At 38.1% G+C, this 12,559-nt stretch overlaps 1 protein-coding gene across 1 annotated transcript in view; it reads right to left on the bottom strand.

Moving 5' to 3' along the window:
- Positions 1 to 12,559, bottom strand: part of LOC113069740 (cadherin-23-like) — a 90,141-nt gene that overhangs the window by 45,875 nt on the left and 31,707 nt on the right. The window lies entirely within an intron of this gene.

Genomic DNA, 12,559 nt, shown 5'->3' on the forward strand with positions numbered 1-12,559 from the left:
ACATGACCAGCTTTCACAGGTTTTAAGGGAACTTAATGGTATTTTACTGAAAGCATGAACCTTAAGGAACATGAGTGTCCAAAACAAGTCAAAGCAAAAGTTATTTACTATATGAATGAATAAAGAATTCAATTAAGAACATATATATTACTTTTTGATTTGTACCCATCTAGCTTAAAATGAGAAGAGAAAATAATCAAATGATATGAATTATCTTTTAAATCAGAAAACGGCCAACAGCACAACAAAACCTCACAAAATAAAATAAAATTAAATTAAATTAAATAAAATTAAATTAAATTAAAAGTTGTGTATTCTAGAAAAAATAAAAATCTTAGCAGGTAAATAATAAAATAAAATAACATAAAATAAAATAAAATAAAAAGCTAAGCATTCTGGAGAATTGAAAATTTTTGGAGGCAACTTCTAAATTGCTATAATTGCATTATATTATAGTAGATGTCTTTGTGTAATATTTAATTAGAAAAACAAATATTTTATATTTGTATATAATACTCCAAACACTCTAGATATATGGTTTGAAATGAAGTCAATCAGACTAAGTCCTAATAGACGATTATATAAAACTTTTTAACGTGTTATGAATCGCCAGAGTATCTTTAAAAGTCAAATGATAACCAAATCATAACCTTCTATAATGAACAAACAGTCCTAAACAAAGGTCAGATAGATTTACCACACAATCACCAAACCATCTACTCTACACAGCATTTACAGCAAACAAAATAATACAAATCTTTCCCCGTTTTATATAGGCGGACAGAAACCATCTGATTTTATCTGACATGAAAAGCTGTTTTATGGATTATATGACATAATCCAATCAATACACTCACATAACAAATGCAGAATCCAGATTAGTGACAAACACACTGATCAGAGTGTGACAGTGAAATTAACCGCTAACTCTGACTCGGACAAGAGTGACATTTGAAGTCTATTTTAACCAAACACTTTACCAACTGGCACTAAAGCAAATCTTAACAGATATTAATAAGCAGAAAAATACAATCCTATCAATAATCTAACTATCCATTTTACTCTAATCAATTTTAATGATTTCATCCACCTGAGCCGTGAGGGAACCATGAACGTTTTGAAAGTATTGAGTGTCATGTCGATAGCAAATGAAGCTTTTTAGAGTAATAGGAAGAGAATTTAATGATTCTGATTCCACTCAGCAATTCTTGTTCTCTAATGATTCCATGAACAATTCTTTTAGTAATTTTTTGGATGAACAAATGGATGATATTTGGAAATTGCATATTGTAAAATGATAGGACCATTTCAAAATTCAACAGAACAGAAAAAAACAAATGGGAAATAAACACGAAATGTGGTTCATATTCCACAGTTATTGCATCTAGCAACCTTTCACTTCTCATTATCTTTTCTAATCCAATACCTAGGATTTAGCATGCTTGAGGCATTTCATCTGTGACAAAAAGTCAAAAGGCATCTTTGCACTGCAAACACAGCTGCTTGGAAGGTGATCGTTCATTCTTGCGCACAGTGGACAGAGAAGAAGATGCTGATCACGATATCAGTAAAGTTTAAGGTGACTCTCATGCGTATATTGCATATTTTATGCATATTTATGCATATCTTACAGCGTTCAGTCTACATCACTGGAAGAATGCAGATTTTCCAAAACCATCAATTGAACAGAACATTGTGGAAATCATTTGGATTAAATGTTTTTTTTTTTTTTTTTTAAAGCATCCATTCTCAAAAAACGAACAGGCTCTAAAGGGCAAAGGGTCCAGCTGTCAGGACATCTTGGGAGTAAATGAATAAAGAATAAAAGGTGTTCATTGTCTGTACTTCAGGCCAGAGGAGTGACCCATCTGACAACCTGTCAACCCTCACATATACACACTCATTCAATATACACACCACCAGCCTCATCTGAAATTAAAGACCCATCTCTTACACACACACACACACACACACACACACAGATATTTCATTATTAACTAGAGCTTATTGTAACCCAGGTCACAGGGTTGACTATCGATCAGAGAGCTCAGGCCTCAAGGGGAATAATCAAACCCAGAGAGATAGATTGGAAACTTTGATCTCTCTGCTCAAAGTGTCAAGTGCATTCTTTAAAAAAGATCCACAGATGATTGAGCTTATTGAACTTTTCGGTTTGGTCGCGTGTGCAATTGAATGTGAGGATATAAGTACTAGCTGATGTCTTCTGGAATATAAAAGATTGAAAATATGTGTTCAACAAATGATTATGATTTCAAGGTCAACTAGATTTGCGTGACCTGCTTTGCTGTTTTGATTCAGTCACTGTGCATGAGAATCAATGCACAACAAAAATTTTAAATCATATATACAGTAAAAAGATGCAAGAAAGCAAAGACCAATCAAAATGCAATATGCAAATATCTATAGAAAGAACACCAATCTATGTCCACATTTGCAACCAAAAATGCATGTCACATGACCACTCATGCAGATACAACAATAAGCATCAGGGTTGCCAGGTTTTCACAACAATACCTCCCCCATTGGTAATCAAAAATTGCCCAAAACAAGCCAAATGGCATTTAGAGGGGGTCCCCCGGTAAAAAAAACTGTTTGGTCCGTTTACACTGAAACACAACCAAGAGTTTTCAAACTAAAATGGGGTCTGCAGTGTTTTTAAAAGTCTCAGAGTAATGTCAACACACTAGTGTAAATGTAGCCTCTATCAATGTAGGTCAAGTTCATTTCGTACAGTATACAAAATATGTTTACAAAACAACAGCCGAAAACAGCACAATTTAAGGGGATAGTTCACCCAAAAATTCTGTTATAAACTACTCACCCTAATCTCATTCCAAACTTTAAATGAAACCTTCGTTCATATTCTGAATGTGAATTAAGATATTTTTGATGAAATCCATGAGCTTTCTGACCCAGCAATGCAAATACCACATACAAGGACATCCGCAAAATAGTCCATGTGACATCAGTGGTTCAACCGTAATGTTATGAAGCTATAAGAATACTTTTTGATAGCAAGAATGGAGGTCTAATGGGGTTTGGAACAACATGAGAGTGAGTAATTAGTGACACAATTTTTATTTTTGGGTAAAGTATCCCTTTAAGGCAAAAAATCTGAATTTTAAAAGGAAAATCCCCTGCAATGGAAAGCTTGAATATTGTTAAGCATTTGAAATGTGGAATTTCAATACTTAAGAAGTGCAGCTTTGTACACACATGAAATAATGCTTGTGGATCCGGTTCTGTTGTGAAAATCTCACTGCACTGTTTAGGTACTACAAACTTCTGTAGACGACATTAAGCCATTCATCTGAAAGGAAACTGTGACATGATAAGATCCTATTTAAAGATCAGACTTAGATGGCAAAATAAAAGAATATAAGCTGATCTGTATGTCTTCATCACATATCACGTCTCTGCAGGTGACACGCTGTTGTGAGCAGACTTGTGCGTGAACAGGCAATGGATTTTTAAGTACTCTACACAGACAGTGAGTGAGTATTGTAGAAACCTTTCAGTGCACGTGTGTGAAAGAGAGAGAGAGAGAGAGAGAGAGAGAGAGAGAGAGACGGAGATTATCAGAGGAACAAGTTTATAATTGGAAAGCTGAAGAGAGTGTTATTGTTCCAGTGATAAGCATCTTTAATTCAAAGGATATACATTATATGTAGCCAGCACATGTGTTCAGGCCCATTCACACCAGGGACAATAACCAGTCCCTCCAGAAAAACGCGGATTTTTTTTGCGATTGTTGAGGGTAAATATCCTTGATTTTGCGGCACGATTTCTTAAAAAATGCGATGAAATTGCGTAAACTTCTCTTACTGCAACGAAAATTATTTTACATACTACTAATATAATTACAACTGTAAGTTTTTGGTACTGTTCTGTAACAAAAAGTGCAATCTTACAACTTTAAAGTTGCATCAACTTCTTAATGAAACTACAACAGTGTTAGTAGCCTGCAATGAATGTAGCAAAATTCAATGTAATGTGCACATTGAAAATGCAGTCCAAGCCGATCACGTCTCCGCCCCCTCTCGCAATGTCAATCACTGTGTGAACAGGGGGCTTGCAGAAGGTCGAGAAACTCAATACTCAAGAAGAGGATTCAAGTGAGAGAACATGGACAAGACAGATGGTCCGTGTACGTTTTGATAATTTCGGTTTATGGCTTCAATATTTCATTCGCACATGTGGGCGAAGCTGAAACGCTGCTTTCATCTGATTGGTCGAATTGCTCCACCTTCAGCGCGGTCTTTTCATTCTTTCAGACAGAATAAGAGTCAGTGCGAGTGAAGCCGTGTAATGTCTGAAACTACCACTCACTGTTAATTAGCATAATATTTGAATCAGATGTAGCTGGGCACATAATTCATGAGACCTGTAAATTATTTCTAGGTTGTAGTTTTGTATAAATATTGTCCCACGGATAAATACAGTGCAAATAGTTCTTATAATTATACAAGTAAAAGCCATGCTTGCAGAAGTTCTGCGCGATCCTCCATCTAAAATCTCGCCTAGGACACCAGCAGAGCCTGGGCTGGAGAAATGGCTGCTAAAATTTCAGCTTTGCATCACAGGAATAAATTACATAAAAAGAAAATATAATATACATTAAAAGAAATATAATATCAATAAATAACCCAATAACAGGAATTTGTTATTTAAGGATACTTAACAAATTCCAATTAGTTCCAAAGGTTCTAATTATTTTTGTTCTGAAACGGTCAGAATGACAAATAAATATATTTATATTTGTGATGCTGTTAAAAATAACTTTTTGTGTGTGCATGCATGATCTAGTCACATCTACTCTATACACATGTGGATACAATATATATCTAGATATTGTGCCCTAAATATCTCATCTTGCTTAGTCAACTTGGTGAAAAGAACCAGATTAGTCTGCAAGCTGTCCATTGCTCACAGTAGTCCAGTGTGTGTGTGTTTATATTTCTTGAAGTTTATGAGATGCTCCTAAACTGGCATCTGCACACATCAACGGAATCTCTCCAGGTGGAATCTCAGCATTGGTGAGAGTCCAGTTCCCTACGTAAGAAAAGTGTAAATCAAAGGGAACTGAAACTTTCCATGAGGTTTCCATGGTTACATTCAGCTTCAGCGTCACTATGTAGATCTGTACCTTTTGGGAATTCCAGCTCACGTCTGCTTCTGAAAGAGCAGGGTGATTTAATGAGGCTTTAACTTTGGCCCTTTAAAGCCACCATAGCTGCAGGGGCTGTTAGCCATATCTGTGAGAGCTGTGGTTCATGAACCCTGCTGGGCTAAAGCTCAGGACAGTGTTCTCCCAGGGCACGTTATAATGGATTCTACAGGCATGAGAGCATGCTGAAGACCTTCACAAGTTCCTCTGTCTCTCTCTCACACACACACACACACACACACACACCCTCTCGCTTCAGTATTCACAGTTGTACCAACTTGTCCTGGAGTTGTGCTGGAGTTCAAAAACATACACTTAAAACTTCAATTCAGCATCAATTCTTCTGATTTATGAAACTGAGAGCTCCGGCTCTGAAATCTGACCTCATTTAATCACACATGTTCAATTCTATATTACCTCAGCAACCATAAGCAACCTATTCAGCATAGCAACACCTTGGCAACCACCTATCAATGTTCTTATTACCACACAGAAAAACTTAGCAAGTGCATAGCAACACCTTGGCAACCACCCAAAAACACCCTAATAACTAGAAATATTTTTAAAAGCACTCAGAAAAAATGGGCAAGTGCATAGTAACACCTTGGCAACCACTCACTAACAAGTAATTTATTAATTTATTACACTAGTAATTATAAATATTTTTCAAGTCCACCCTGGCAACCACCTAGCAACATTCTTAAAACCACTCAGAATAACTTGGCAAGTGCATAACAACACCTTGGTAACCACTCACAAACACCCTAGTAACTAGAAATGTTTTTTAAACTACTCAGAAATGCATAGCAACACCCTGCCAACCACCTAGCTTGAGACCTGAAAGAATGAAGAGGGAACACAAAGTTTGTGGGTGCTACAAAGTTCCAGTTAGCACTGACCATTATCATTCATGTTGCCATATCCATGGTTTCCCAGAATGTCAGGCCATGCACTAGAGTTAACACCCACTCAGGCATTAAAGTCACCAAAGATCATCAAACATTCTGTCGAGGGCGTCTTCTGAACAATGGCGCTAAGTTGGTTGTAAAATGATTCCTTTACATTTAAATCAGAAGTAAGTGTAGGGGCGTAAGTGGCTATGATTGTAAGTGGTCCACAGTTTGTGTGCAGGTGCAGTGAGGAGAGACGTGAGGAGATGGGCACAGGTTTTTCCACTGAGGACAGTAGCTTGTTTTGGATTGCAAATCCAACACCGTGCATTGGTCTGTCACCATTTGGGTATGGACGGTTTCATCGGGCGCACGCGCCTGGACCTAAGTTAACTTCCGGTCTGTGTTGTGTATATCGGTCTGGCTGCGGTGCCTTCTACAAACGCAGTTAAAGTCAATGTGATGAGTAGACTGAGGTTGGGCTCAGGTGGTTGTGCTGCGGGATGTGTTTCCCATACATTTTATTTTTGGAGACTCGCCACAATTTTAAAACTGATCGATTTTCAAAAAGGTTTCGTTAAATAAACATGAGTAACGTAACGTTACGTACTGCACGTTTAATAATAATAATTCCTTACATTTATATGTTTAAATATCAAAACGAGGCACATGTGTTTTTACGGTATATTGCTGTATTTCTGAAGGAGAACTTGCATGTTATATGCCTGATAATGCAGCGTGTGAGCGTACCAGCTCTGCTTTGTTTACAGCTGTTACTGGGGAAACCTCTATTTCTCGCGATTTATGTCTATGCTTTAAAACATCTCCTGCTGGCAAAGAATGAATTTGCATTTTCATTAAGTCCGCCTGATCCACGCAGCAAACATATTTTGTTTGTTATCAAAAAAATATCTACTCTAGAGGGACTTGGCTGTTGTTATTGATTCTATTTAGAGTCTACCGGAAAAGTTAAGTTAGGTCCACAAAAGTGCACATGCGCAGTAACGTTTGTTTATGTTGATGCCGTTGAAACCGTTTATACGTTCCAGAATAAAGAATAGTTTTCTTCCTGGACAGAGAAAACATTGGTCAGCCAAGTTTCACTCAGGGCAGCGATGGAGATGTTAAGTCGGAGTAGTTCTGCATCAATCAGGACTGATTTACGAGGTGAGACGCAGTCCATGTCAGAATTAATGCCGTTTATTGCATGTTTATTGCATCAACCACATTGTGGAAGCTAATGGGGACCCAAATAAAAAAACAAATAAACAAATAAACTAATGCCGATGAGACATCCTACAGAGATGAGGTTAATGCACTCACAACACGGTGTGCTGATAACAATCTCTCTCTAAATGTCAGCAAGACCAAGTAGATGATTGTGGACTACAGGAAGTCACAGAGAGAGGGTCACATTCCCATTCACATCAACGGAGAGATAGTAGAGACAGTTAAGAGCTACAAGTTCCTTGGCATTCACATCTCTGAGGATCTTTCCTGGAGCCTACACTCAGAGACCACAGTGAGAACAGCCCGTCAGCGTCTGTACTTCCTGCGGAGACTGAAGAGGTTTGGCATCTCCTCTAACATCATGTCAAACTTCTACCGCTGCACTATAGAGAGCATTCTGACCAGCTGCATCACTGTATGGTACGGTAACTGCTCTTCCTTGTACCGCAAAGCTCTTCAGTGAGTGGTGAGAACAGCAGAGCTCATCATTGGACATAAACTCCCAGCCTTACAGGACATCTATCAGACTCGCTGCTTGAGAAAGGCTCGCAGCATCATCAAGGACCGCACTCACCCTGCTCATCACCTGTTTGCCACACTGCCATCTGGCAGACGTTTCCGATCCATCCGTTCATGGACAACCAGACTGAAGAACAGCTTCTATCTTCAAGCCATAAGACTACTTAACAATCAGCTGTCCTCCATCTAAAAATGGAATACATGCTGCTCTTATGTTTACTTCATTGTACTTGCACTGCCACTTTTTTTTTATATTCCTTCATGTTACTCTGTGACACTCTAAAATGACTTTTGGACATTGCTCTACTCAAGAATACATCTGAATGTGTGCTGCTTTTAAGTTTATTTATTGCATCTGCACTGCCACTTTAATTTTCCTACATGTAGCTCTACGTCACTCTACAAAGATATTTTAGACACCGTTCTACCCCAGTAATCATAATATTACCTCAGGACTTCTTATGTACACTATAGCTCTAAACACTGATTACCTTTATTGTACCTGTTACTTCCACTTATTTGTATATAATGCTCTGTCTATGTATTTCTGTCTAAGGGCACTGTAGTCACTCAAAAATCTCAGTGCTCTCCATGTACATCTATGTCTTATGTCTTGTTATTGTCACTGTATGTCTGAGCCTCGTCACAAGCATTTCAATGCCCAGTTTCCCCAATGTTAACTATGCAAATGACAAATAAATGCCTATTGACCTCTTGACCTCTTGACGACCAGGTCACACCTGTCATACACGCGAACCTTGCCGAGCAACGACAGCACTCTTAAGGACTGGGTGTTCCAGAGTTGCCAGTCATGGAGGCTGAAAGTTAGACATCATAATGGAGAGATGAAATGCTTATAGTAGAGAGCGCCCTGGCAAAATAAGTGAAAGCATGTGTGCCCGGTCAAACTTCCACCTCTGGACTCAATGCTACAGATTCCAACGGAACACAGGTGTGTGACGGTTGGTGTAGTTATGAGTTGCCCCGCAGTAACCAACTGACTAGGTCTATTGCCCCGTGACCATTGGCCCCTTTTGCTCACCGGGTGGCTGAGCAGACCGACTCAGGTGCTGTGACAGCAAACACGCTCTGATACACAGCACACCAGCTCCTGCTGCCGGCCTAGCAGGGTGGACTGGGTTTTGTCTGGTCTCTCAGCTTTGACCTGTCTGGCTTGCTTGAAGCTACCAGGGGTAAAAGGTCCCCGCCAGCTTAGCTCTCAGGGTCACTGGGACCAGTCCATGAAACAACCACCCATAATCACCCTAATAACAAGATAAGTTTTCAAAACTATTCAAAATAACCTGGCAACTGCATAGCAACACCCTGGCACCCTTTCAAACCTATTTGACATTTTTGCCCTATTATTTATAGTAACCATATATCCCTTCGACTTAGCAACTGCATAGCAACACCCTGGCAACCACCTACTAGTGTTCTTAAAATAATTTCGAATAACATGCCAACTGCATTCCAATGTTCAAGCATTCTCGCGATTTTTTTAAGGAAATAATTGTCAAGACAATTCTGTCAAAAAGGTCAACACAATTTAGCTGACTGCATAGCAACACCATGGTCAAGAACCACTTATATTTCTCTTTAGAAAATATTCAACTTTTCTCATATTGCTATTGCTGCTGTTTTATAAGTGGCTAAACTACTCAAGGCAGTTATTTTACCATAGTTGCTTTGCGTTATTGACGCAAATGAATAATACTGTCAGAAATGTAAACTTGACTAGTTTACACTCTCTTTTTTCACATTCAGGTACTGTTTTTACTTGATGAGATTATATGATGACATTCCAGGTCAAATTGCAGGATTAGAGAGGAAGTTCGAGGCCTGAAGAACAGCACAGTAATTTGGCAGTAAATAATAACATCAGCAGCACTGTCATCACACCTCTGGGGGAGAGAGAGAGAGAGAGAGAGACTACAGGAGAGCATGATCTATAGTCTCTAGATCATTAACACACATCACCCTGCAATTAAAAACTCATTTATCTTAATTACTCAACTAATGGAACGAGTCCCCGCAGGAAAAACACACACATACCCTCGAAGGACGGCTACAATGACATATACACAAAGAGAAGCCTAAAGCCACACACAAACTACAAATCCACAATCCAGGCATCAGCCTGTCTGTCTTCAGTTCTGATGTGACATGCCATTACTGCTTTCTGAGATATTCATTCATTATGTGCTAATGAATTTAACAGGGAATCTGCACTGATGAGATTCTTTGTGTGTAAAGTCTGTTTCTATAATGTACACTTAACCCATCCGTCCATTCATTTATCTGTGTTGTTCTATCTGTCCAAGTCATTCTACCTGTCCATCCGATCATTTGTCTACCTGTCATCCATTCATCCGTCCATGTAATCATCTATCCATCCATCCATCCATCCATCCATCCATCCATCCATCCATCCATCCATCCATCCATCTATCTATCTATCTATCTATCTATCTATCGTTTATTCTGTCTAGCATCGTATCGTTGTCTGTTTGTCTCTCTGTCTGTCTGTCTATTGTTCATTTTGTCTCTCTGTATAACTATAAAACTATTTTGAAAACTTCCAAATAATCTAAAAAACAATTATTTAAATGTAAATAAATTTTCATACTTCGTAATATTCAAATTTAAATAGAATTTCTGCCCCCTTTTCTTACTTTAATTCAAATGAAATTCAAATTCAAGTATTGCACTGAAATTTAAAAGCCATTTTTAATTAAATTCTGAATGAAGTGTAACCCCTATGTTAACACAGGAAAGAAACTGTGCTCATCGAACTATTTCACATGATTTTAAACTCAACCTGAGTCTCTGAAAGAGAGCGACATCTTTTCCTCTACCTCTACCCGTTTTCTCCTGCTTCTTTGATTGTCCCCTTTAGATTCATACACAACGGCTTTGAGAGAGCCTGCAATATGAATTCTAATAGAGCAATTACCATTATGAATGATAACTAGGGATATTCCGCTGATCTAGGGTCAGGGCCTGTGCAATAGCTCTTATGATTACGGAGTATGGCATCAGGTTCAGGAAATAGCAGTGCTCCGTTAGCCAGCGGGAATGTTTAACCTACATCGCGGATCCCTGTCCTATTGATTAGACCATTAGACTTGAACCGATCAGAGGAAATTGACACAATCCTCTTTCCATATTAAATCTTTGCATTAATACTCCACAATTTAACAGCAAAGCTATCAGATTTCTTCAGAACATTTATACGTTCACTTTCCAGCTTTCCTCTAAAAACTGAATAATATGTCATTTTGAGTGTGATTTGGAGGGCTGCACTGCTCATGTATCAATACTCAGAAATAATGTCCTCAAGCCTCTTCACTCAACAGTTACTTTGAGAGGTTATTATGTGATCATTGCCAGTAGCCGATAACCTGTTGCAGTTACAGCTGCACAATTTAAAGCACAATCGCGGTAACATATATAGGGTATAATAACATGTATAATATCAATTATGGGCCAAAATGACCATCTGGGTACCTGTCTAAGCATTACTGCAGTGTGTAGTATATACTGGAGTTTTAAAACCTACTTTGAATAGTGTTAAGTAACTTTTACAAACAAATGATTAAGTATTATTTATGTGAAATATTTGTTGAGTGATCAAATGTTTTAACCAAGTGTTTAACCAAGTAATTTATTAGTCAGTTACTTATTGACGCTTTTCTTTCCATCTTGATTGATGCTTCCGTAACGCATTTGTACCCAGCATTGTTCCTATAGCCGTGATTTAAAGTGCTGTTTCTCTGCCATTTTCAAAGCCACGTAAAATACGTGAAAGGCTTGATACACGGTCTGATGATCTAACAAAATCCAATAAGCATGATATGCTCAACTAATAGCATGAGTTTGGAGAAGTATTACCTCTCAGGGTGACCAATGGTAGACATTCAGGAAATATGTTTTTCATTTAATAAAACTTCAACAACATTTGCATATGAAAAAATGTTTTAAAATTGATTAAAATTAGTTCAAAGCATATTAAATGTGAACACGACTTAAAGACAGGGTAGGTGATTTTGGAGAGGCTTTTTTTTTTTTTGGAAAGCATAAATTCCCACCATCCCCACAAATCAAATCACCTAACCTGCTTTTGAAAAATATTTTTTGAATTAAAACTTCAAAACAAAATATTAGAATGAAACATCTCTTAACACTATTCAAAAAACATAAGCGGCCCACTTTTACTACGCATATTCAAACACAGTCTCTCTCTCTCACTGTGAGTGGTTTGGTATTTTGCACATAATGCAGTGCCACTCATTGTCATTTAAGTGTCAAATCTATATATACACTCATATACAGCCTAAAAAACCCATTCAACACACACTTACGCAAAACTGAGCCACTGAAGGTTTTCAATGTACATCTGAACTATATCACAGAAACACATGGTGTAACCCTCTCTCTCTCTCTCTTACTCTGACTCTCTCTGTCTCTCGCCCTTCATTCTCTTCCTCCCTTCGATACGTCTGTCTCATGCTGATAGCAATGGAAGTGATCTATGGGGGTGGCCGTGCACACACAAGAACACAAATACAGTGAGTGTGTGTGTGTTTGTTGCACTGTGATATGGTTTGTCCTGCTGTGTTAAGCTCACGTATGGACTAAATTGACAAAAGCTTTCAGTCACACACACATATTATCCCACATCCTAAGAGACTTACACCACAGCAGCACTAATGTAACACATATATATGCC

Source organism: Carassius auratus, unplaced genomic scaffold, assembly GCF_003368295.1.
Source record: "Carassius auratus strain Wakin unplaced genomic scaffold, ASM336829v1 scaf_tig00002494, whole genome shotgun sequence".
Taxonomy (NCBI): domain Eukaryota; kingdom Metazoa; phylum Chordata; class Actinopteri; order Cypriniformes; family Cyprinidae; genus Carassius; species Carassius auratus.